Source organism: Chiloscyllium plagiosum, unplaced genomic scaffold (assembly GCF_037043375.1).
Source record: "Chiloscyllium plagiosum isolate Xiang-an unplaced genomic scaffold, Cpla_swu_hap1 HiC_scaffold_27, whole genome shotgun sequence".
Lineage (NCBI taxonomy): Eukaryota > Metazoa > Chordata > Chondrichthyes > Orectolobiformes > Hemiscylliidae > Chiloscyllium > Chiloscyllium plagiosum.
Genome location: NW_028270165.1, coordinates 71,766,490 through 71,791,323, shown reverse-complemented (window position 1 = coordinate 71,791,323; position 24,834 = coordinate 71,766,490). Strand labels below are relative to the sequence as shown.

Below are 24,834 nucleotides of genomic sequence, written 5' to 3'. Positions count from 1 at the left end.
CAATATAGGTCAACCGAGAACAGGTGAATTGCAGCAGTTCAAAAAGTCAGCTCAACTCCACCTTCACAAGGGCAACTAGGGACAGGTAATACGTACTGGCTAGCCAGTGGTGCCTACATCCTACAAATAAATTCATTTTTAAAATGTCAATAATTACACAAACTGAAAATAGAAATTCTGCTGTGTGGGTGCATGCCATTTGGCCCATCGAATTCACACCGAGCCTCTGAAGAGCATTATACCCAGACCCAACCTACCCCTGCATCTCCTATGTCTAATTTACCTAACCTCCCCGTCTTTTGACTGAGGTACGAAAACAGAACAACCTCATGAAACCCATGCAGACGTAGGGAGATTGTGCAAATCCCATTCTGAGTGTGAAATCAAAACTTGGTCTTTGGTGCTATGAAGCAGCAGTGGTTAAGACTAAGCCACCGTGCCATCATCTCGAGAACGGTTGATGAAAATTCATGACTTGCTTTTTCCCCATTCATTAATTGGATTTTTTTTCTCTTTGCTACAAATTTCCTGGAGATCTCGCCAGAGTATGTCACAGTCACACTCATTAAACAGTCTGTAACTTGGTTTTCTTATAAACTCTTTGAATCATCATCACCAATTGCTACGCCATTTATTTTTGTGCCATTTGTAACCCTGGTCATCATACATTGACTTCAGTCAGGATACAGAATTTGCGTTGGTATGTATCTCTGCTGTTTCACCATTCCCATTCAAATGAGGGAAGCTTTAACGGAATGCCTTTTGTTTTCTTTGACAAATCCGTCAGCCTTGTATTGTCAGAGACAATGTGGTAGTGAGCCGTGTATTTGATCTGATATCCACACAAGAGTCATGTTCACGATGACACAGAGTAAAGTTAATGCAAGTCAGTTACACGGATCATACCATTAAATGCATCAGAAGCAACATTCGATTCTACTGTTACATGCTTTGGAAAGGTATTTATTTATCTATTTATTTCCTCATTATTGTATAAGAATCTTTCAGACTCACTGGTCCAATGCATCAGCTGAAGGGGCTGTCGAAGACCGAGAGCAGCTTTGTTAACTGTGGTACCACAGTTCTGATACTCGAACAGCATGAACTAATTCCCTTCTCTGCATTTGCTTACAGAAGTAATAATCGTTCTGGGAAACGTTTGCTTTTATCTTTATCCAAACGTTGTTTGCAGATGAGCAAACTTTGAAGAATTATGCACCTGAAGCCCTCGGTCATTCCATTCTACAACACTGCTCAAGGCCCCACCATGAATGAAAAAAGTCAGATGTATTTTTCTTGTATCAAAATGCAATGCCTTGTGTTAATCAAAATTGAACGCCATCTGCCATTTTCAGCCCAAAAACGCTTTGAGCAAGATCCCATTGTAATTTTAGAAAACCTTTTTCATGATGTAAAGAGTTAATCGATGCCTCAACATCTTGCTGACGTCCCACCAGCTCTTTAATCAAGTGGGACAATTCAGCAAATTGTGTATTTTTAGTCCAGTAATCTGCATGTAAATCTTGGAGAACAAGCTATAGTGTTGGGCTTAAGAATTATTGAATTTTACCTCACTGGGGTGTATCAATAATATTAATTCATATATGTATTGAGTATTTAACTCAATAAATTAGCTACATATTGAAATGCAGGGGGCTTCTTCTAATCGCTGTTAGGTACTTGTAGCCTGATAGGAAACAAACATAAAATCACACAGAATAGAGGAGGGCCTTTAGCTCATCGAGAGTGCAGTACTCGTGAGCTGAAATCTGTCAGTCAGCGTGAAATAGACTTTTTTTTGTCTTGCACTGATAGTGATTATTGTATAAAACTGCTTTTCCAGAAAATTAAAGGGGAGGATTTGTCAGAAGAAATCAGAAACTAACATCATGGCAAGTTCTGATGGAATCATGATTCACTATTCTGTCTGCACCAAAAGGTTTTAAAAATCAATGTGAGCGGAGACGGAATTCTGAGGCACACTTGAGAGAGAGTGTTTGAGTGCAACAACAGTGACAAACACTTTAACAAGTTAAACAGCCTGAAAAAATCTCACACAATGCACAGCACAGAAGAAACCAGACATATGTTCTGTGTATGCACAAACCTGCGCCTGATTGTTAAGCCTGGAGAGGCATTCTCAACATGAATAAATCCTGGAAATGTGCGGACTGCGGGAAGGCATTCTGTTCCCCATCTGCAGTCGAGATTCATCAGCGCAGTCACACTGGGGAGAGGCCATTCACCTGTTCGGTGTGTGAGAAAGGATTCAGTGCTCTGTCCAACCTGCTGAGACACCGGCAAGTCCACGCCGTGGAGAGGCCGTTCACCTGTTCCGAGTTGGGAAGGGATTCACTGATATATCCACCCTGCTGACTCACCAGCGAGTTCACACCCAAGAGAGGCCATTCCCCTGCTCTGAATGTGGGAAGGGGTTCACCGATTCGACCAGTCTGCTGAGACACAAGCGGGTTCACACCGGGGAGCGTCCGTTCACTTGCTGTGAGTGTGGGAAAGGATTTACTCAGTCGTCCACCCTGCTCACTCACCAGCGTATTCACACTGGGGAGCGGCCGTTCATTTGTTCTAAGTGTGGGAAGCGATTCACCCGGCTATTCAACCTGCAAACGCACCAGCGAGTTCACACCGGGGAGAGGCCGTTCACCTGCACCGACTGTGGGAAGGAATTCACTCAATCGTCCAACCTGCTGCTCCACCAGCGGATTCACAGTGGGGCGAGACCATTCACCTGCTCTCAGTGTGGGAAGGAATTCACTCGATTGTCCAGCCTGCAGAGACACCAACGAGTTCACAAGTGATCGCAGCAGTGCATTATGCTGTTCTTGCTGTGGCTCATCACATCCAGGAATGAACCACATTCATTCTGACAGTTGGTGAAGTGGGAGGTTCAGAGCTTCCCTTTCTGCGGTACTGGCCGCTCACACCACTTCGTTTCCAGTGAAGTGATGTGTCGAATTTCATCTGGATCACTGAATGGAGTGAAGGTTTGGAAAGTGAAAGGTATTCAGTTTGCGTTTCATTTTCTCCAGTAGTTGGCACGGAGACGGTCAGATTGTTTTGTTATATTCATGTGAGCGCTTCTCACAGAAAGTGCTCAACGAATTGTGAAGTCTGCAGCTCGTTTGGCGACGCTGAGGAGCGAAGAAGCTGGAAAATTTGCTGTGCCCGGAGCTGAACGAGGAAATCTCCAGTGACCCTCTCAGTGAAGGGCAAAGGGACTTGCGATGGTAGAAAGCTGCCATTCCTCGGAAAAGTGAACGAGGAGGAGGAGGGCCGTTTGAACATTTCGGAGTACACGCCACCATGTGATAAATCGTGACAGATCTGATTGTAATTTCCACTCCACGGTCCTGTCTTAAAAGCGAGTGCAGAAGATGGAGCTGAGTCAGTAGAACTGATATGTTTTCACTGTTATAGGGTTGGGACATTTAAAGTCAAATTGCTGGAGATCTAAAAGGAACAGGACTTTAAAAGAAAAATGAGGGGCAATCTTTTCACACAGTGGGTGGATTGCATTTGGAATGAACGTCCTGAGGGTGTGGTGGATGTAAGTGCAGTTGCAATGATGAAAAGAGACTTAGATAAGTACATGAATAGGACAGGTTTGGAGGGATGTGGACCAGGGGCTGGCACGGGGGGCTAGTTTGGGGTTATGTTTGCCATGGACTGGTTGGACCAAAGCAGCTGTTTCCGTGCTGTATGATTCGATAAAGTAAAAAAAAAACGAGAACTGAAATCGCTGGAAAAGCTCAGCAGGTCTGGCAGCAACTGTGGAGAGAAATCAATTAACATTTCGGGTCAAGTGACCGTTCCTCAGAAACTGCTGAGGTTTTCCAGCGATTTCTGCGTTTGTTTTCTGACTAATAGTATCCAAGTTTCTTTTGGTTTGTTTATCCTATAAGTAGATCAGTGTTGGTAAAATTGGCTAGTGTTTCTCCAGGGAATGTTGGACCAAAGAGGGAAAATCGTGAGGATGCAATACCTCCGAATGCATTTACCATGAGTAAAAATCGATTCTGATGAATTTACATTTCCGGGGAAGTCACTCCAGTTTATTCAAGGAAGACAAGAAAGATTTTTTAAAAAATTCTGAATTGCTTGCTCAGCTACAATCTTATTTGTAATACCGTTGGCCCTTTCTCCAAAAAAGTTGATTATATTAACACAGATTATTTTTAGAAAGTGTCAAAGTTACTCGTCAGACTAGCTGGAATGTAGTGAACAGTTTTGGGCCTCTTTTCTAAGGAAAGATATACTGGCATTGGAGACAGTTTCCGAAGCACAGTACAGCAGGGGGACAGGCCCTTCGGCCCACCAAGCCTGTGGTACCACAGTTTGCACTTCCATATTAAAACTGTCTTCACTCACAGGATCTGTATATCCCTCTACTCCTGTCCTATTCATGTATTCATCCAGGGGCTTCTTGAATGCTGCTACTGCCTCTGCTTCCATCACCTTCTCTGTCAGCGTATTCCAAGCACTCAGCACCCTGTGAGTGAAAAGATGCTTCGCACATCTCTCTTCAATCTCCCCTCGCACCTTGAACATGTGTGCCCCTATTAATTGAGCCCTTCACCCTGGGAGAAGGCCACATACTTTCAACTCTATCCACGCCATTTACAATATCAAAACACCTATCAGTTCGCCCCTCAACCTCCTGTGTTCCGTTGAAAGCAAACCCAGTCTATCCAACCTTTCTTTGCAGCTAAAATTACCCCTTGCCAGGCAACATTATTGTAAACCTTTTCTGTACCCTCTCTACTGTGTCCACATCCTTCTCGTAGTGTAGTGACCAAAACTGTATCAATTTTTCAAGTGTGGCTGAAGTGACGTTCTATAATGATGCAGCCCACCATTCTATCCTTATATTCATTGTCCCTTCCAATGAAGGCAAGACTGCCACAGGCCTTTTCTTTTGCTACCTTGTCTACCTGCACTGCCACCTTCAGTGATCTGTGGACCTACACACCCAGATCCCACAGCATATTAAGACTCCTACAGGTTCTGCCATTCACTTTCTAATTTCCACCTGTACTTGACCTTTCAAAACTCATCGCCTCGCATCTGTCCAAATAAAACTCACTCTGCCTTTTTCCTTGCCATGCCTCCAGTTGATCTATATCCTGCGAATATTCTCTGACAATCCCCAACAATATTTGTATGATCCTCAAACTTACTGATTAGACCAGCCACGTTTTCTTCCAAATCATTTATGTAGTTGCGGTCAGCAGAGGTCAGAGCATTGATCCACGTGCAATCCCACTATCCACAAGTCTCCATTCCAAAAAGCATCCGTCTGCAGCTACCCTCTGTATCCTATGTCTAAGCCAGTTCTGTATCCATTTTGCCAGCTCACCTTAATGCAATGTGACTTGATCTTTTGTACCAGTCTGTCATGAAGACCTTGTGAAAGGCTTTATTTCAGTCCATGTAGACAACACAAACTGCATTTCTCTCATCAATCATCTTCATTACCTCCTCAAAAAAGTCAAACAAGTTAGTGAGGCACAACGTCCCCTGCACAACACCATGCTATCCAACACTAATAAATCCAATTGCTTCTGAATACGTAAAAATCATGTCCCTGAGGATGAGTTCCAATCATTTCCTTCCCACTGACGTGAGGCTTGCAGGCCTGTAATTTCCTGAATTATCCCTGCTACTACGTTTAAACAATGGAACAACATTGTCTATTCTGAGGTCCTCTGGGATCATACCTGTTTCGAAAGAGCATACAAGGATGTCTGTCAATGCGCCAGCATGTTGTTCATTTGCCTCCCTGGATATTCTGGGGTAAATCCAATCAGGTCCTGAGGACCTATCTTCCTTAATGCTTTTTCAGGCACACAATACCTCTTGCTTTTAAATACCAATCTGGCTTAGAAACCCGCCTTCCCTGAGATCAACCGCAATCAATTCCTTCTCTTTCGTGAATACAAACACAAAGTACTGGTTAAGGACCTCACCAACGTCTTCTGGCTCCACAAACAGATTTCCTCCTTTGTCCTTAAATATATGAACCCTTTCAATGGCTATCCTGTTGTGTTTTAAATTCGAACAAAATGCTTTGGAATTCTCCTTAATCATGTTGACTGATGACTTTTGATGTGCTGTTTTAAGCCCTTCTAATTCCTTGTTTAAGTTCTTTCTTACTTTCCTTATATAAATCAAGGCATTCTCAGTTCCCATCCTCCAAGACCTTATGTATGCTTCCTTTTCCTTTTTGACCAAGGTCATAACATCCCTGATTATCCATGATTCATATAACTTGCCATACCTCTCCTTCGTTCTTGCAGGCGCACGACACTCCTGAACTCTTATCAACTACCATTTGAAATACTCCCAGATGTTTGATGCATATTTACCATCAAAGAGCTGCCTCCAAGCAAAACCAGTAATGAAACTCCCCCATTCCTGTTACCTCCCCATCTGTCACACTTGAAACACCTAAATCCTGGGACATTCAGATGTCGATACTGTCTCTCCTACAGCCAGGTCTTTGTAATTGCAGGAATGTCATAGTTTCAAGTACTAACCAAAGCTCTTAAGTTTAGAACATAGAACAATACAGCGCAGAACAGGTTGGTACGCCCTCTATGAGGGGCCCACCTGGTAAACTAATCTATTCCCATCACCCTACACTATCCCATCATCATCCATATACCTCTCCAAGGACTGTTTAAATGTCTCTCATGTAGCTGAGTTAACTATATTGGCAGGTGGGCATTCCACAACCTCACCAGTCTCCGAGTGAAGAACCTGCCTCTGACATCTGTCTTAAATCTATCATCCCTCAGTTTGCCACTATACTGCCACGTACAAGCAGACGTCATCATCCTCAGAAAAAGACTTTTATTGTCAACCCTATCTAATCCTATGATCGTATTGTATGTCTCTCATAAATTCCCTCTTAGCCTTCTTCTCTCCAATGAGAACAGACCCAAGACCCTCAGCCTTTCCTCATAAGACCTTCACTCCAGACCAGACAATATCCTGGGTAAATCTCCTCTGCACCTTTTCCAATGCTTCCACATCCTTCCTGAAATGGGGCGACCAGAACTGCACACAATACTCCAAGTGAGGCTGCACTAGCATTTTGTGCAGTTGCAGCATGACATCACGGCTCAGGAACTCAATCCCACTACCAATGAAACCAAACACAACGTATGCTTTCTTAACAGTACTATCAACCTGGGTTACAACTTTCCGGGATCTATGTAAATGGACACCAAGATTCCTCTGCATATCCACGCTACCAAAAATCTTCCATTTGACCCAGTATTCTGCCTTCCTGCTATTCTTCCCATTACCTCACGTTTATCTGCATTGAACTCCATTTGCCACCTTTCAGCCAAATTCTGTTGTTAATCCAAATCTCCCTGCAACCAGCGATATTCTTCCACACTGTTCACCACTCCACTGACTTTAGTATCATCTGCCAACTTACTGACTCATTCAACTGTAGCTGTGTCGAAGTCGTTTATTAAAAAATGAAAAACAACAATGATCCCAAACAGACCCTTGTAGCGCACCACTAGTAATCGGGCTCCAGCCTGATTACTTTCCATTAATCACATCTCGTTGGCTTCGTACGGGAAGCCAGTTTCTCATTCAAACTGCTAAATCACCTTCAATTCCATGCCTCCACGTTTTATCCAATAGCCTATATGCGGAAACGTATCAAAGGCTTTCCTTAAGTCCATGTACACCATGTCAACTGCCCTCATCCACATGCTTGGTCCACTTCTCAAAAAACTCAATGGGGTTTGTGTGATACCATGATGAATTCATGTTGGCTGTTTCCAATCAAATTGTTGCTTGCTAGATGACTATAATTCCTATCTCTTATAATCCTTTCCAAAAGTTTTCCTACAACTGACGTAAGGCTCACTGGTCTATAGTTACCTGTGCCATGTCTACTGCCCTTCTTGAACAAGGGCACAACATTTGCAACCCTCCAGTCCTCTGGCACTAAACCTGTAGACAATGACGACTCAAAGATCAAGACCAAAGGCGCCACCATCTCCTCCAAGCTTCCCAGAGAATTCTTGGAAAAATCCCATCAGGCCATGGGGACGTATCTACTTTCACAACGTCTGTAATTGATAACACCTCCTCCTTACTAACGTCAATCCTTCCAAGACTAATAACCCGTATCTCAGACTTCTCCACCACAATATTCTCCTGTTCCTGACTGAAACGAGATGTGAAATATTCGTTTGGCACCTTTGTGATCTCCACATACAACATCCCACTTTCGTCTCTGACAGGCATTATTCCTTCCCATTTTATCTCTGACATTGAAGCATATAGATTTCAGACTACCTCCCCTGCTCTTTTCAGCAGGGTTATCTTGACTGCTCTTGTTGTTAGTCATTTTTGCCATGGTTTCCCCATCTCCCTTACTTTGTCCATCTGCTGCTGTACTCCTCTGGCGCTCATTCCCCTATCACACGAGTTTAAATCCTCCTCAAGGCGTCTAACTAAGTCCACCCCCAAGGAATCAGTCCCGGACCTGCCCAGATGCAACCAGTTCAGTTTGAACAGGTCCTACCTGCCACAGAATCGGTCCTAATGTCCTACGAATCTGATACACCCCCCTCACACCATCCTATTAGCCAAGTGTTCATCGCATATATCCTGCTTTTCTATCGTGACTGGGTTATTTCACTGGTAGCAATCCTGAGATAAGTACCTTTGAGGTACAGCATTTCCAGTTTTTTTCCTAGTTCTCTGTACTCTGCTTTTGGGATCTCATCCTTGCTTTTTCCTATGACGTGCGTGCCAAGGTGTACTGCGATTACTGGCTATTTGCCCTTCTCCTTCAGAATGCCCTGCAACTGCTCTGAGACATGGAGCATCCCAAAACCAGGCAGACAGCACACCATTCTGGACTCCTGTTTTCAGCCACAAAAGTGCCCATCTATTACCTTACGATAGAATCCCACTGCAACTATAGTATCTCTATACCTCTTTCTCCCTCCCCCTGCAGCAGAGTCAACAAAATGCCATGTATTTGGCTGCCCTTGAATCGCTTTCTCTCATCTCTGTTTTAAATTATGCCTCCTTACTTTTCATCCATGAACCTTAGTTTTAGCTCCGCTCCCCCCAAAAGTAACCCACGTTAAATTCCCACCAGGAGCCCTCGTAAAAATTCCTGATTAAACATGCGTCACTTGTGCAGTAGCGTCGATCCTCCAGCAGGTGGTGACATTATGTCATTTGTTTTGAGCCGACGAGAGCAACAGGGAGATAATTCATCCAACCTGCACCCACATTTCTCCAACTAAGTGCAGAAATGAATACACAGACAGAAACGCACGATGACAGATACACGTAGAAACACAAGCATACACAGATGAACGCACACAGGCAGAAACACAGACAGAAACATAAGACACACACATACAAGCACACAGATATAATATGCACAGAGGTGCGCGCACCCACTGACTGGCACACATATTCAGCTGAGCACGTACCTAAGGGAGACTCGATCAGATTGGGATGTCTGTACTGCACAGTTGGGTTGGACTGAAGGCCCTGTTTCAGTGCTGTATGATTGTACGAGTTCGCATTTAGAAAGGCAAATTAAATATTGGCATTCATTTTGAGAGCACCAGAATGCAAGAGGAAGGGGATGCATGATTGAGGCTGTATAAGGCTCTAGTCGGACAGCATTTGGAATGTTGTGAGCATCTTTTAGCCCGATCTCTAAGGAAGGGTGTGCTGGCCCTGGACGGGGTTCAGAGGAAGTTTCCAAGTAGCATGTCATATGAGAGGTGGTTGAAGTCTCTGGATTGTACTCGATAGAGTTTAGAAGGATGGGGAATCTGATTGAAACTTCCAGAATACCGACAAGACTGAATAGCGTGACCCTTTTAGAACTGAAATGAGGAGGAATTTCTTCAGCCAGAGGGTGGAGAATCTGTGGAACTCATCGCTGCAGAAGTAGTGGAGACCAACTCATTGAGTGTATTTTAGACAGAAATAGATAGCTTCTTGGTTAATAAGGGAATCGAGGGTTACAGTGAGAAGGCAGAAGAATGGGTTTGAGTAACATGATCAAATGGCAGGACAGATTCGATGATGGGCCAAATGGCCTGATTCTGTTCCTCATATCCTACACCCTTCCAGTTTCCACACTAGCCATGACTCCATTTCTGCTGCAAACTTCAGATTCCACGTCCTTACAGACACTAGTATAAAGAATCTATTACATTCTTTAGCAGAAGGAGATGAATGAACTGTGTGTGTGTGTGAGTGTGTGTGTGTGTGTGAGTGAGTGTGTGTGTGTGTGTGAGTGTGTGTGTGTGTGTGTGTGTGCGAGTGTGATTGTGTGTGTGTGTGTGTGTGTGGGAGGCAGAGTGGAGTGATTTCTGACAGATCCTAACAGAGTGATTCACTGTAACGAGCTGTCAATGTCGCTCTTCCAGTTGTTCATAACAGAAAGAAATAAACATTTTTTATATTTCAGAATATTCTTCATTCATTCGAAATCTCTGTCTGTATGCATTATCACAAAAACAATTCAGTTCTATACAGTTGCACATCAAGTAACAAACACGAAAAAAAATCTTTGAATCTATCAATAAAACACTTGTCTTACTCGTACAATACTAACGTTTACTCATTCTTAGGTCATGAGTAGGCTCCAATAACAGAACAGACACCCATTTACCTTCAGCAGAAAGAGCTCAGACAGTGGTCTTTCCCCAGTGCACCTCGGCGGCAGCTGCCTCAAGCTTCAGTGCATCCCTTATCATGTAAAGGATGTGTCAGTCTGCAATACTCAGTCGGGGGCAATTCCTTGTTCTGGAAGACCAACAAGTTTGGGGCAGAACAAAGAGCGTCGTTCGCTGACCTGACGGACCTGTGTCATGGATCAGCTCAGGGCGAATCTTGGCATAAACCATTGCAACTTCCTCCAGACTTGCTTTGCAAAGGCACATTCCAAAAGGACATGTATAACAGTAAATACCCTCCACAAAGGCAGCGTGCGGTGGTGCAGGCTGACCGGGTGTGCAATGTGGATCTGACAGTTAGTGTCCTTCTCACCACCAGACGACTTGTGATGTTTTGGTGATTGTTAGAAAGTTCTGGTGATGAGGCATTTTGCCAAATTACTTGAAAGTCTGCTCAGGGAGCCACCCGACAGGATCCACCTTTGACTCTGGGTCTCCAGGATGCTATGTGCTGACCACTTCCTGATAGACTGGTGGTCAAAGGTGTTTCGATTTGCAAGTTTATTGATGGCAGGGTAGGTGACAACACGGGATGCTCCGACGACTTGGAGAATTCTATAGAAGCGAGGGCAGGCCCATCGATCACAACACTGTTGGCAGGTAAAACCTCGGTGCACAGTGACACTTGGTGTTTATGTAGCGAGCATCCACGCACAGCTTGATGCAGCTACACACAAAGGTGGATGTCAGGGTGAGGGCAACGCTGGCTAAGTTTTATCCCTTCCTTATCCAGCGTTTTGTACATGTGATCCCTCCAGACCCGGACTACTTTAGGCTTCCAGATGAAGTGGAAAATAGCTCTGGCGACTGAAACAGCACAGGTTCAGGGAATGGGCCAGACCTGCACCATGTCCAACAACAGAGAGAATACCTCACCCCTGATGACCAGGTTTTTACCCACAATGGAGAGGGAGCGGTGCTCCCAAAAGCTCCATTTCTGCTTCCTTTTGGTGATGCGCTCCTCTCAACATTTTGCGCATGCTCTGAACAATATCCCGTGCACCTTCTGGTTATCTGTCCTGATGGTGAAGGGGATGAATGATCAGTCGGCCCAGTTCCCAAAGAACATAGCCTCCACTCTTGCCTTGATTTACCTTGGCTCCCGAGGAGAATTGAAGCAAAACGTCATCCAAGGGAGGCTTTGACTTGCTGGCCTCCGCTGCATGGAATAGTCACCCCTCTCATGCTAACACTCTTCCTGACGGACACAGCAAAGACTCTACACTACACACAAACAAGTCAGGAGAGCGGGGATAGCCCTGCCTGACACCCGACTTGGATCAGGAAACTTTCTAATTCGCACCCATTGATTGAGACGGTGCTAATGATGTTGGCGTGGAACAGTCAGATCGAATTGCAGGTTCCCTCCCCAAAACTGTTTTTGGAGAGCATATCTCGCACGTAGGTGTGTGATACCCATCCCATCATAGGCCTTCTCCTGGTCCGGGCTGAAGAGGCAGATATCCACCCCCATATCTTGCATTTAAGCGTTTGCATCCCTGAGGAGCATGAGGGACTTCTACGTTGTCATGCTCGGTACAGCACAGGGTTGGTCGGGGTGGATCACGTTGACCCAATTGGCGATGACGTCAACAGAATCAACAGATACCAATTTCCAATGCGCTCCCGCTCCCCCTCCTCTGGTAGATCAATGTGATACTGCCTTTCATCATGGATTTGCACATGGTAGCTACCAGAAACAAAATGGTACAGACTGCCAGCATGTCCTGGCCAAGCTCGGTTGTACTGTGACTGTCAGGTAGCCTTGTTTCCCTTCAATCACAAAGCCTGAGTGTGGGCGGAATATATACCCAATGGCGTCTACGTTGAGGGTCACTTTTACCTGCAGATGGCTGGGTCCAAATCCCAAAGGGGTCCATTCCGTCGGTGCTGCCACCTTGAAGCTGCAGGTGCATTTCCCAGGAAGATCAGGCCATCTGCTTCTGGGACGTGAGGGCTTGTGCAAATGGATTGTCACATTCTGGCCCTTCTGTGCAAGGAGAGTGAACAATAATGCTGCGGACAGGAAGCAGAGTGGAGCCTCACCTATCTTTGGCCCCAGAATAACATCAGGAGTTCTCCACATTGCTTCACGCTCCTGAAGGTCATGTTGATGCAGCCACCACTGGGGGAGTTCTGCTAGACAGAACATACCTGTTGTTTGGAATCCACAGCAATGCAGGAGGATTCTCTTCATGAAGAAGACTCCGTGTAATCAGCGATCCATCCTCCACCCTCTTCGCAGTCACACTGACTGAACTGTGGACCCCTGAGCAGAGGTCATATCTGTGGTTTGGTTTGATTCAGAAGGCAGCAGAAAGAACCCTCAATTAATGCCTCATCGCCAGAACTTTCCAACGAGCACCAAGACATGGCTTGTCTGGTGGTGAGACGGGCTCTGCCGGTGAGATCCTTTATGCATGCCCGGACTCTCAGCCGCACCGCACGCTGCCCTCGAAGCGGCTGCAGGGGGGACGAGACTGTCACACACCTCCTTCAGGAATGTGCCTATGCAGAGGAATTCTGGAGGGGAATGCAGTGGTGTTTGTCGAGGTTCGGCCCACGCAGTCATTTGGGCTCTGCTGATGCCTCAGCTAAATATATGGACATATGCTTGATACACGTACAGACCTGTATATACAAATGATAAATTCTGATCTCCTCATATAACTGTTTACGTATCTATGGCATGACCAACTGTACAGACCACCAAAATTATTTTATGAATAAAGTATATTTTTGAAATAAAAAAATATAATGATTAGCTCCATCTTCCTGGTTCTGCTGACAATCCAACGATGAGAAGGCGTCTCACATCGGATCAGTTTGAACAACCACACAGTTTCAAAGTACACATCGACAATTTCAATGCATTTCTGTCATTGCACTGAGAGTAATCGCTGTGTGGAAGAAAGCATTGGTTGCAATGCAGGAGGAAGGCATTCTGACATCGTTGGACGGTGCGAATAAATGAGAAATGCACAGTCTCACCTGTTCACAGTGTTTTCACGGGAGGGACGACAGACCTGTTCTCATTGAGCACAATCCTGTGAAGTGTAATGAGTGAACGTCGCAATTACATGTACAGGCCACTAGAGGGCAGTGCGAATCTGTGATCAATATTAAAAATGAGGGCTGGAGGAGGAGTGATCTTCCAGACATTGTGAGCGACTGTCAATGTGAGAAGCTTATGACAGAAACATAAACCAAGGCTCAGCTTCTTCTGCAACTTTAACCGGAAGGCAGTTCAGAGTTAGACGTAAAGCATGCATTATTCCAGTTGTGTACTCTTATAAAAATAACATTTGTATCTGATTCCTCACCAGAGCTCCGTGGAAAATTGCTTTCACCACTGTCCTTGCAATTTGATAATGTTCCAAATTTGCAAAATCCTCCTGATGTTTTCCACTCTGATGGCCACGGAGGTGACCGGAAAAGGCGAAGTGAAGTAACTCTCCCCGTTGGATAGTTGTTAGAGAAATGGGAATTGTGTCCATGAATTGCTCTTTCGCCAGTACAGCAACCAACGTGCGTTGATATAGACAGCTCCCGAATCAGCCACCCCAGCTTCTGGTGATGGCTAAAAGAGACGATGATCAGCCCTAAGAGGATCGCCGCTTCAATCAGTGGAGATTACAAAATCAGTACCCTGACTGTCAAAGACACCAGACTTAATGACACCGCCACCTACCTCTGTGCAATGAAGGCACAGTGTCGCAAACAGGTGGACGGCGTGTACGAAAACCTGCATGGAGTGGGAGTTCCAATACGTTGATTTTGCAGTATCTGTGTTACTAATTCTGTGCCCCAAAAGCCGAGATATGAGAAATGAGAACAAAATTCACCAGAAAGCATGGAACAGCTTAAGTTAAAGATGGTCAGCGGTGAAGACAATTACACATGCAGAAGGGGATGAAGGAAGTGTATACTTGCACATCAGAAAAATGATAGAGAAAAAAGGAAAGAATAGAGATACTTCAACAATGCTTGCAGTGGGCAGTATGTTGGGAACCTGTTGAAGAAGAACTGGAAGTAAGCGAAAAATAACAAGCATGATGCGCAGAGTTTAAAGGTCTGCTTAAATCACAATAAAAGGAAACATGAAGAAAATATGATAGATTTTCTTTGAAAATAATGTTACCATCACTGAATATCCACTGTCAACGTCCTGGGGGATTTAATGATAAATAACTTAACAGGACTCACCACATAAACACAATGGGTACAAGAGCAGGTCAGAGGTTCGGATTACTGTGGAGAGTAACGTATTTCCTGATTCCCTAAAGAATGCCCACCATTAACAAGGCGCAAGTTAGGAGTGTGATGGAATTCTCTCTAACTGCCTGAATGAGTGCACCCCCAACAATACTCAAGAATCTTGACACCGACCAAGACAAAGCAGCCCGTTAGATTATCACAGCATCCATAGGCATCCACCCCTTCCACTACTGACACTCAGTGTGCACAACCTGCAAGTTTCACTGCTGAGGTTTACCAAGGATTCTCAGCCAGTACCTTGCACACCCACTACCATTTCCACAAGGGCCAGGCGACATATGGGAACACCACCACATTCAAGTTCCCGTGGATGCCACTCATCATCTTCACTTGGAAACTTATCGACGTTCCTTCACTGTTGCTCGGTGAAAATCCAGGAAATCCCTCACTAATGGCATTATGTGTCCACACACAACACGTGTGCTGCAGGGGTTCAAGAAGGCAGCTCGCTACAAACTCCTTAACGTGGCCGAGGAATGGGCAATAAATACTGACCAGTCAGCGACACCCACGTCTCACAAACAAATAAAAAAAACAGGCTTAACAGTCTAACCATAGAATCCCTACAGTACGGCAGCAGGCCATTGGAACCATCGTGTCTCTGAAGAACCTCACACCCAGACTATTCCTGCATCTTCTCTGGCTAATTCACCTCGCCTTCCACGTTTGGACTGGGGCTGGATTCCAGAGCACCCGCACGAAACTCACGCGGACACGGGGAAAATGTGCAGACTGTCACCTGAGGCTGAAATCAAACCAGGGTCTTTGGTGCTGTCGGGCAGGAGTCCTCACCACTGAGCCACAATGACATCGTCTCTGGCATGTTTCCTGGGGATTCATGATTTGGTATTGCTTCAACTCATAAATTGTGCATTTTCTGGTGCTGCAAATTTAAAAGAGGTCTCATCAGATTATGCATTAGTCACACTCACTGGAGCAGGTGGTAACCTCGTCTTCTTGTGGACTCTTGGAATCATCATCAGCACTTACCTTCCCATTTATATTTGTGTCATCTGTAAACATAGCAGGATTTGCACCTCACGTTGATGTCTATCTCTCCTCTTACACCATTCCCATTCAGATGACGGAAGCGTTTACCATATTGTGTTTTTTCCTTTTGAAACATTTGGTAGTCCTTCATGGGAGTGACGAGCAATGCTGACATCTACCTCTAACTGTCCAGAACAATGTGGCCATGAGCCATTAACTTGACAAACTGCAGTGCATCTGATATAGATGTAGGAGTTACATTTACAATAAGATAAAGTAAAATTAAATAAATGTGATTACAATATATCTTCCCAGTAAATGCAGCAAAGCAACATACAATTCTACTGTTTCATTCACAAAAATTGCCTTGAGGATTAAAGGTTTGGTTACGATTCAGGAGGAGCATCGTCTGAAATCTTTAGATGCTGCAAATGAAATTGAAATGCAGATTCTCAGCTGCTCACAGTGTTCAACTGGGAAGGAGGACATGTCTGCTTTCATTGAGCAGTATCGCGTGAAGTGTAATTGGCGCGAGGCTGTGAATGTCGCAATTATTTGTACTTGCCACTAGATGGCAGTGTGAACCTGGGATAAATATTGACGCCGTCGGCTGAAGGAGGAGTGACCTTCCAGACCGTGAGCACCTTTCAGTGTCAGAGGCTTGTTACAGAAACAAACACCAAGACTAAGCGTCTTCTGCAACTCCAACAGCAAGGCTGGTCTGCGCTAGACATCAAGTGTGCATTGTTCTCGATACTTACTTGTGCAAATGTAACAATTGCGTCCAGTTCCTCAACAGAACCCCGTGGACAATTGTGTCTGCCACTGCTCTTGCAATCTGATAATGTTCCGAATTTGCAGAGTCCTTCTGATGTTTTCCGCTCTGACTTCCACGGATGTGACTGGAGAAGGTGATGTAATGCAACTTCCTCCGTGGATAGTTGTTAGTGAAGTGGGAATTGTGTCCATGAATTGCTCCATTGCCGCCTCGTCGAGCGCAATACACTGGTACAGACAGGTCCCGAATCAGGCACCCCAGCACCTGGTGACGGCCAAAAGGGAAAATGATCAGCCCGAGAGGATCACTGCTTCAATCAGTGGAGATTACAAAATCAGCACCCTGACTGTGAAAGACGCCAGACTTAATGACACAGCAATCTATCTCTGTGCAATGAAGACACAGTGTTACACACTGATGGAGAGCGTGTACTAAAACCAGCACAGAGTGGGAGTTCCGGTATCGTGAGTTTGAAGTATTAGTGTTACTAATTCTGGGCGCCAAAATCTGAGACAATGGAAATAACAGCAAAATACACCAGAAAGTATGGAACAGGTTAATTTAAAGATGGTCAGAAGTGAAGACAATTGGAGATGCGGATGGGGGTGAAGGAAGTATATGTTGGCAAACATGAAAGAGTGATGGAGAAATGGAAAAGTGGAGAGATACTTTAATAATACTTGCAGAGGGCAGAACGATGAGAAACGATTGAAGAAGAAATGGAAGAAAGAGAAAAATAACAAGGATGATGTGAAAGATCAGGTCAAATCACAGTCGAAGGAGACATGAAGGAAAAATGGTGGAATTTCCTTTAATGCAATGTAACTTCACCGAATCTCCCACTGTCTACCTCGTGCGGGTTTCAAAGAATAAGAACTCAACTGGACACAACGCAGAAACGTAGTAACAACAAGAGCAGAGACTAGGATGAATGCAGCGAGTAACATATACTTCCTGCCTCCTGAAAGCCTGTCCACCGTCGACAAGGCACAAGTCAGTAGTGTGATGGAATACTCCCCACTTGTCTGGATGAGTGCAGCTGCAAATAATCTGGAGATTCTTGACACCATCCAGGACAAAGCAGCCCGTTTGATTGGCACAACATTCACAAGCATCTACCGCCTCCACCACCATTTAGCTAAGATCCTCAGATAGCACCTTCCAAACCTGCAACCACTTCCACCTGCAAGGACAAGGATCAGCAGACATATGGGAACACCGCCACCTTAAAGATTCCGTCTCAGCCACTCACCATTGTTCTGGACTAGGCCAGTCCGCTCAAAACATTCTTAAGCAGACAGCCCAGACCCAAAACTTCACAATGTGCTTCGATAAGCGACCAGTGAAATTTACACGCAGTAAGTTAGCGAGGTTGACGACCAGGTTTTAAAACAGGCAAAACTGTCTTCACAAAATTACGGAATGAATCACAAAGAAGAGAATATGGATGACCCACCGTAGTCAGTCTATCCAAACTAAATTAATTATGCTTTTCAGAATATACACAACAGTCCCAATATACAACCCCCTTCAACATAGAGTAAGATGAAACAGAGGTTTTCAGATCGAAGTTAAAAGGGCGAAGGAAAGAGAGATTAGCAGCCTGTTTCCAAACAGTCCACTACTGCGAACCTGACTAACACCAAGAATTCAGCTTCCAGGACTGACCATTACCTTTTCATAATACAGGTTACTTCTAAAACATAAAAGCTTTGGCCTAAAGTCTTATTTGTTTACGTATAAACAAAAAGGCCACCTCTCGCCCTCCACACCCCAAAATCCTTTTCATCTCTGTACCAATTAAGTCGATTCGGAGCCCAGACTGTTTTACAGAAACTCTGGAAAAAAAAGCCAAGGACACAGGTTGAGAACAGGAACAGCTTGTAGAAAAATGACCACCTTCGTGACACCATCCTGACTTGAAAATATATTGCCATTCCTTCAACGGGTCTGTGTAAAAATCTTGGATTTCCATCTGTGGCATTGTGGGTCAACCCACAGCAGGTTGACTGCAGTGGTTCAAGAAGGCAACTCATTCCCACTTTCTCAAGGGCAACTAGGAATGGGCAATAAATGCTGGCTAGCCAGGGATGGCCACGTCTCACAAATGGATAAATGATTAAAAATATCATTTATTATACAACCTAAGCATAGTCCACACAGTATGGCAGTGGGGCATTTGGCCCACTCAATCTCAGTTGGTCATCACACCAGATCGACCCTCACCCGACATCTCGTGTTGCTAATATTCCTGTCTGATCCATTATTGGACTGTGGGTGAATTCCGGAGCAAATATAGGAAACTCATGCAGACAGAGGGAAAACTTGTAAATTTCACGCAGACTGTCACCTGAGGCTGAAATCGAACCTGGCTCTTTGGTGTTTGGAGACAGGAGTGCTAACCGCTGAGCCAGCACAGCGACAGCACGCGAATGCTTCCTTTAATTCATGATTTGGTATTGCCGCACTCAGAAAGTGTTCATTTCTTGGCGCTGTAAATTTCCTTGAGATCTCGCCAGAGTACGATATAGTCACACTCACTGGGACAGTCTCTAACGTGGTCTTCTTGTGAGCTGTTTGAATCATCAAGGCCACTTGCCTTCTCGTTTACTTTTGTGTCATCTATGGTACATTCACTTCAATCAGGATTTGGTTGGTCTGTTGACATGTATCTCTGCTCTTCCACCATTCCCAGTAAAATGAAGGAGGCTTTACAACAATTCGTTTCCTTTTTTTTTAGAATATTTAGTTGCCTTGTATGGGCGCTGCTGGCAATGCTCGACATCTGACACACTGCAGGGCATCTGATATAAACACAGCAGTTACGTGTTCAATGAGACACGGCAAAGTTAACTAATTCCGGTTACAATGGATCGTTTCAGTCAGTGCAGGAGCAAAAACATTTGATTTCACTGTTTCACTCATTGGAAATTTCGTTGCGGAATAAAGACTTGGTTACGAAGCAGTCTGAAATCGGTGGACGTTGCACATGAATTTGAAATGCAGGGTCTCACCTGTTCAGTGTATTATACGGAGAAGGAGGCCACGTCTGTTGTTTTGAGCAATATCCAGTGAACTGCAACTGGTGTGAGAATTTGAAGATTGCAATTACTTATCAACACCACTAGATGTCAGTGCGAATCCATGATAAATATCGAAGATGAGGGCTGGAGCAGGAGTGAACTTCCAGACAATGTGAACCACTGTCAGTGTGAGAGGCTTGATACAGAAGCACACACCAAAATTCAGATTCTTCAGCAACTCCACCAGGTTAAACGTGAGTTCGTCGTCAACCGTGCACTTTTCTAGTTATTTACTTGTATAAGTATAATAATTAATTGCAGTTCCTCAACAAAACTACATGGACAATTGCTTTCACCAATGTTCTTGCAATCAGATGATGTTCCGAATTTGCAGTGTCCTCCTGCTGATTTCCACTCTGATCTCCGAGGAGGTGACTGGAGAAGGCGAATTGAAGCAACTTCCTCCCTGGATGGTTGTGACTGAACTGGGAATTGTGTCAATGAATTGCTCTTTTGGCACTACATTTAACACAGTGCGTTGGTACAGACAGCTCCCGAATCAGCCACCCCAGCATCTGATGATGGCGAAAAGGGAAGCTAACCCATCCGAGAGGATCACCGCTTCGATCAGTGCAGACGACAAAGTCAGTGTCCTGACTGTGAAAGACGCCAGACTTAATGACACCGCCACTTACCTCTGTGCAGAGAGGGCACAGTGTCACAACAAGTGGTTGAGACTGTACTAAAACTTGCATAGCTTCGGGAATTGCGTTATGCTGAGTTTGAAGGGTCAGTGTTTCTCCACAATCAGAGATAAGGGAAATGAGAGCAAATTACACTAGAAAGTATGGAACATCAAAATGTAAAGATAGTCAGACGTGATGACAATTGAATATGCGGATGGAGTTGAAGAAAGGCTATATGCAGAAATCAGAAACATTAATGGTGAAACGGGAAAGCGGATGGGTACAGTAATAATATTTGCAGAGGGCAGCATGGTGAGTAACTGATGATGACGAAATGAAAGAAAGTGAAAAATAAAGAGCATGATGCACAGAGGTTAAAGATCAGGGTAAAGCACAATTGAAGCAAATTTGAAGGACCTATGTTGTTAGCATCATTTAATTAACCACTGTCAACATCCTGGAGGTTTTACTGACCAAATACTCATCTGGACCCATCAAATATAAACAGTAGCGACAAGAGCAGGTCAGAGACTTAAACATTTCCGCCAGTAACATACTTCCTAACTCCCCAAAGCCTGTCACCATATGCATGGCAGAAGTCAGGGGTGTGAGAGAATACTCCGTAATGCCCAGATGAGAGCAGTCTGAACAACACCCAAGGAGACTGCCATCATCCAGGACAAAGCAGCCCGTTTGATCGGCACTACATCCATTAACATCCACTCCCTCTACCACCACGGCTCAGTCTGTGGTACCTACAAGATGCAATGCAGAAGTATACCAAAGATAATCATACACAACCTTCCAATCCCACGACCACTTCCATCTCGAAGGACAATAGCCGGGAGATATTTGGGAATGCCACCACCTTCGAATTCCCTTTCAAGCCAGTCACCACCCTGATTTGGAAATATACTGACGTTCCTTCACTGTCACTTGGTCAAACTCCGATAATTCCCTCCCTAATGGCAATATAGGTCAACCGAGAACAGGTGAATTGCAGCAGTTCAAAAAGTCAGCTCAACTCCACCTTCACAAGGGCAACTAGGGACAGGTAATACGTACTGGCTAGCCAGTGGTGCCGACATCCTACAAATAAATTCATTTTTAAAATGTCAATAATTACACAAACTGAAAATAGAAATTCTGCAGTGTGGGCGCATGCCATTTGGCCCATCGAATTCACACCAAGCCTCCGAAGAACATTATACACAGACCCAACCTACCCCTGCATCTCCTATGTCTAACTTACCTAACCTCCCCGTCTTTTGACTGAGGTACGAAAACAGAACAACCTCATGAAACCCATGCAGACGTAGGGAGATTGTGCAAATCCCATTCTGAGTGTGAAATCAAAACTTGGTTTTTGGTGCTATGAAGCAGCAGTGGTTAAGACTAAGCCACCGTGCCATCATCTCGAGAACGGTTGATGAAAATTCATGACTTGCTTTTTCCCCATTCATTAATTGGATTTTTTTTTTCTCTTTGCTACAAATTTCCTGGAGATCTCGCCAGAGTATGTCACAGTCACACTCATTAAACAGTCTGTAACTTGGTTTTCTTATAGACTCTTTGAATCATCATCACCAATTGCTACGCCATTTATTTTTGTGCCATTTGTAACCCTGGTCATCATACATCGACTTCAGTCAGGATACAGAATTTGGGTTGGTATGTACCTCTGCTGTTTCACCATTCCCATTCAAATGAGGGAAGCTTTAACGGAATGCCTTTTGTTTTCTTTGAAAAATCCGTCAGCCTTGTATTGTCAGAGACAATGTGGTAGTGAGCCGTGTATTTGATCTGATATCCACACAAGAGTCATGTTTACGATGACACAAAGTAAAGTTAATGCAAGTCAGTTACACGGATCATACCATTAAATGCATCAGAAGCAACATTCGATTCTACTGTTACATTCTTTGGAAAGGTATTTATTTATCTATTTATTTCCTCATTATTGTATAAGAATCTTTCAGACTCACTGGTCCAATGCATCAGCTGAAGGGGCTGTCGAAGACCGAGAGCAGCTTTGTTAACTGTGGTACCACAGTTCTGATACTCGAACAGCATGAACTAATTCCCTTCTCTGCATTTGCTTACAGAAGTAATAATCGTTCTGGGAAACGTTTGCTTTTATCTTTATCCAAACGTTGTTTGCAGATGAGCAAACTTTGAAGAATTATGCACCTGAAGCCCTCGGTCATTCCATTCTACAACACTGCTCAAGGCCCCACCATGAATGAAAAAAGTCAGATGTATTTTTCTGGTATCAAAATGCAATGCCTTGTGTTAATCAAAATTGAACGCCATCTGCCATTTTCAGCCCAAAAACGCTTTGAGCAAGATCCCATTGTAATTTTAGAAAACCTTTTTCATGATGTAAAGAGTTAATCGATGCCTCAACATCTTGCTGACGTCCCACCAGCTCTTTAATCAAGTGGGACAATTCAGCAAATTGTGTATTTTTAGTCCAGTAATCTGCATGTAAATCTTGGAGAACAAGCTATAGTGTTGGGCTTAAGAATTATTGAATTTTACCTCACTGGGGTGTATCAATAATATTAATTCATATATGTATTGAGTATTTAACTCAATAAATTAGCTACATATTGAAATGCAGGGGGCTTCTTCTAATCGCTGTTAGGTACTTGTAGCCTGATAGGAAACAAACATAAAATCACACAGAATAGAGGAGGGCCTTTAGCTCATCGAGAGTGCAGTACTCGTGAGCTGAAATCTGTCAGTCAGCGTGAAATAGACTTTTTTTTGTCTTGCACTGATAGTGATTATTGTATAAAACTGCTTTTCCAGAAAATTAAAGGGGAGGATTTGTCAGAAGAAATCAGAAACTAACATCATGGCAAGTTCTGATGGAATCATGATTCACTATTCTGTCTGCACCAAAAGGTTTTAAAAATCAATGTGAGCGGAGACGGAATTCTGAGGCACACTTGAGAGAGAGTGTTTGAGTGCAACAACAGTGACAAACACTTTAACAAGTTAAACAGCCTGAAAAAATCTCACACAATGCACAGCACAGAAGAAACCAGACATATGTTCTGTGTATGCACAAACCTGCGCCTGTTTGTTAAGCCTGGAGAGGCATTCTCAACATGAATAAATCCTGGAAATGTGCGGACTGCGGGAAGGCATTCTGTTCCCCATCTGCAGTCGAGATTCATCAGCGCAGTCACACTGGGGAGAGGCCATTCACCTGTTCGGTGTGTGAGAAAGGATTCAGTGCTCTGTCCAACCTGCTGAGACACCGGCAAGTCCACGCCGTGGAGAGGCCGTTCACCTGTTCCGAGTGTGGGAAGGAATTCACTGATATATCCACCCTGCTGACTCACCAGCGAGTTCACACCCAAGAGAGGCCATTCCCCTGCTCTGAATGTGGGAAGGGGTTCACCGATTCGACCAGTCTGCTGAGACACAAGCGGGTTCACACCGGGGAGCGTCCGTTCACTTGCTGTGAGTGTGGGAAAGGATTTACTCAGTCGTCCACCCTGCTCACTCACCATCGTATTCACACTGGGGAGCGGCCGTTCATTTGTTCTAAGTGTGGGAAGCGATTCACCCGGCTATTCAACCTGCAAACGCACCAGCGAGTTCACACCGGGGAGAGGCCGTTCACCTGCACCGACTGTGGGAAGGAATTCACTCAATCGTCCAACCTGCTGCTCCACCAGCGGATTCACAGTGGGGCGAGACCATTCACCTGCTCTCAGTGTGGGAAGGAATTCACTCGATTGTCCAGCCTGCAGAGACACCAGCGAGTTCACAAGTGATCGCAGCAGTGCATTATGCTGTTCTTGCTGTGGCTCATCACATCCAGGAATGAACCACATTCATTCTGACAGTTGGTGAAGTGGGAGGTTCAGAGCTTCCCTTTCTGCGGTACTGGCCGCTCACACCACTTCGTCTCCAGTGAAGTGATGTGTCGAATTTCATCTGGATCACTGAATGGAGTGAAGGTTTGGAAAGTGAAAGGTATTCAGTTTGCGTTTCATTTTCTCCAGTAGTTGGCACGGAGACGGTCAGATTGTTTTGTTATATTCATGTGAGCGCTTCTCACAGCAAGTGCGCATCGAATTGTGAAGTCTGCAGCTCGTTTGGCGACGCTGAGGAGCGAAGAAGCTGGAAAATTTGCTGTGCCCGGAGCTGAACGAGGAAATCTCCAGTGACCCTCTCAGTGAAGGGCAAAGGGACTTGCGATGGTAGAAAACTGCCATTCCTCGGAAAAGTGAACGAGGAGGAGGAGGGCCGTTTGAACATTTCGGAGTACACACCACCATGTGATAAATCGTGAC

The 24,834-nt window shown here is 44.6% G+C and overlaps 1 pseudogene; it reads left to right on the top strand.

The window, feature by feature from the left end:
* The window catches only part of LOC148144562 (uncharacterized), a 70,676-nt pseudogene extending 46,081 nt beyond the window's left edge, over nt 1–24,595 (top strand).
* Nucleotides 24,596–24,834: the final 239 nt, after the last annotated feature.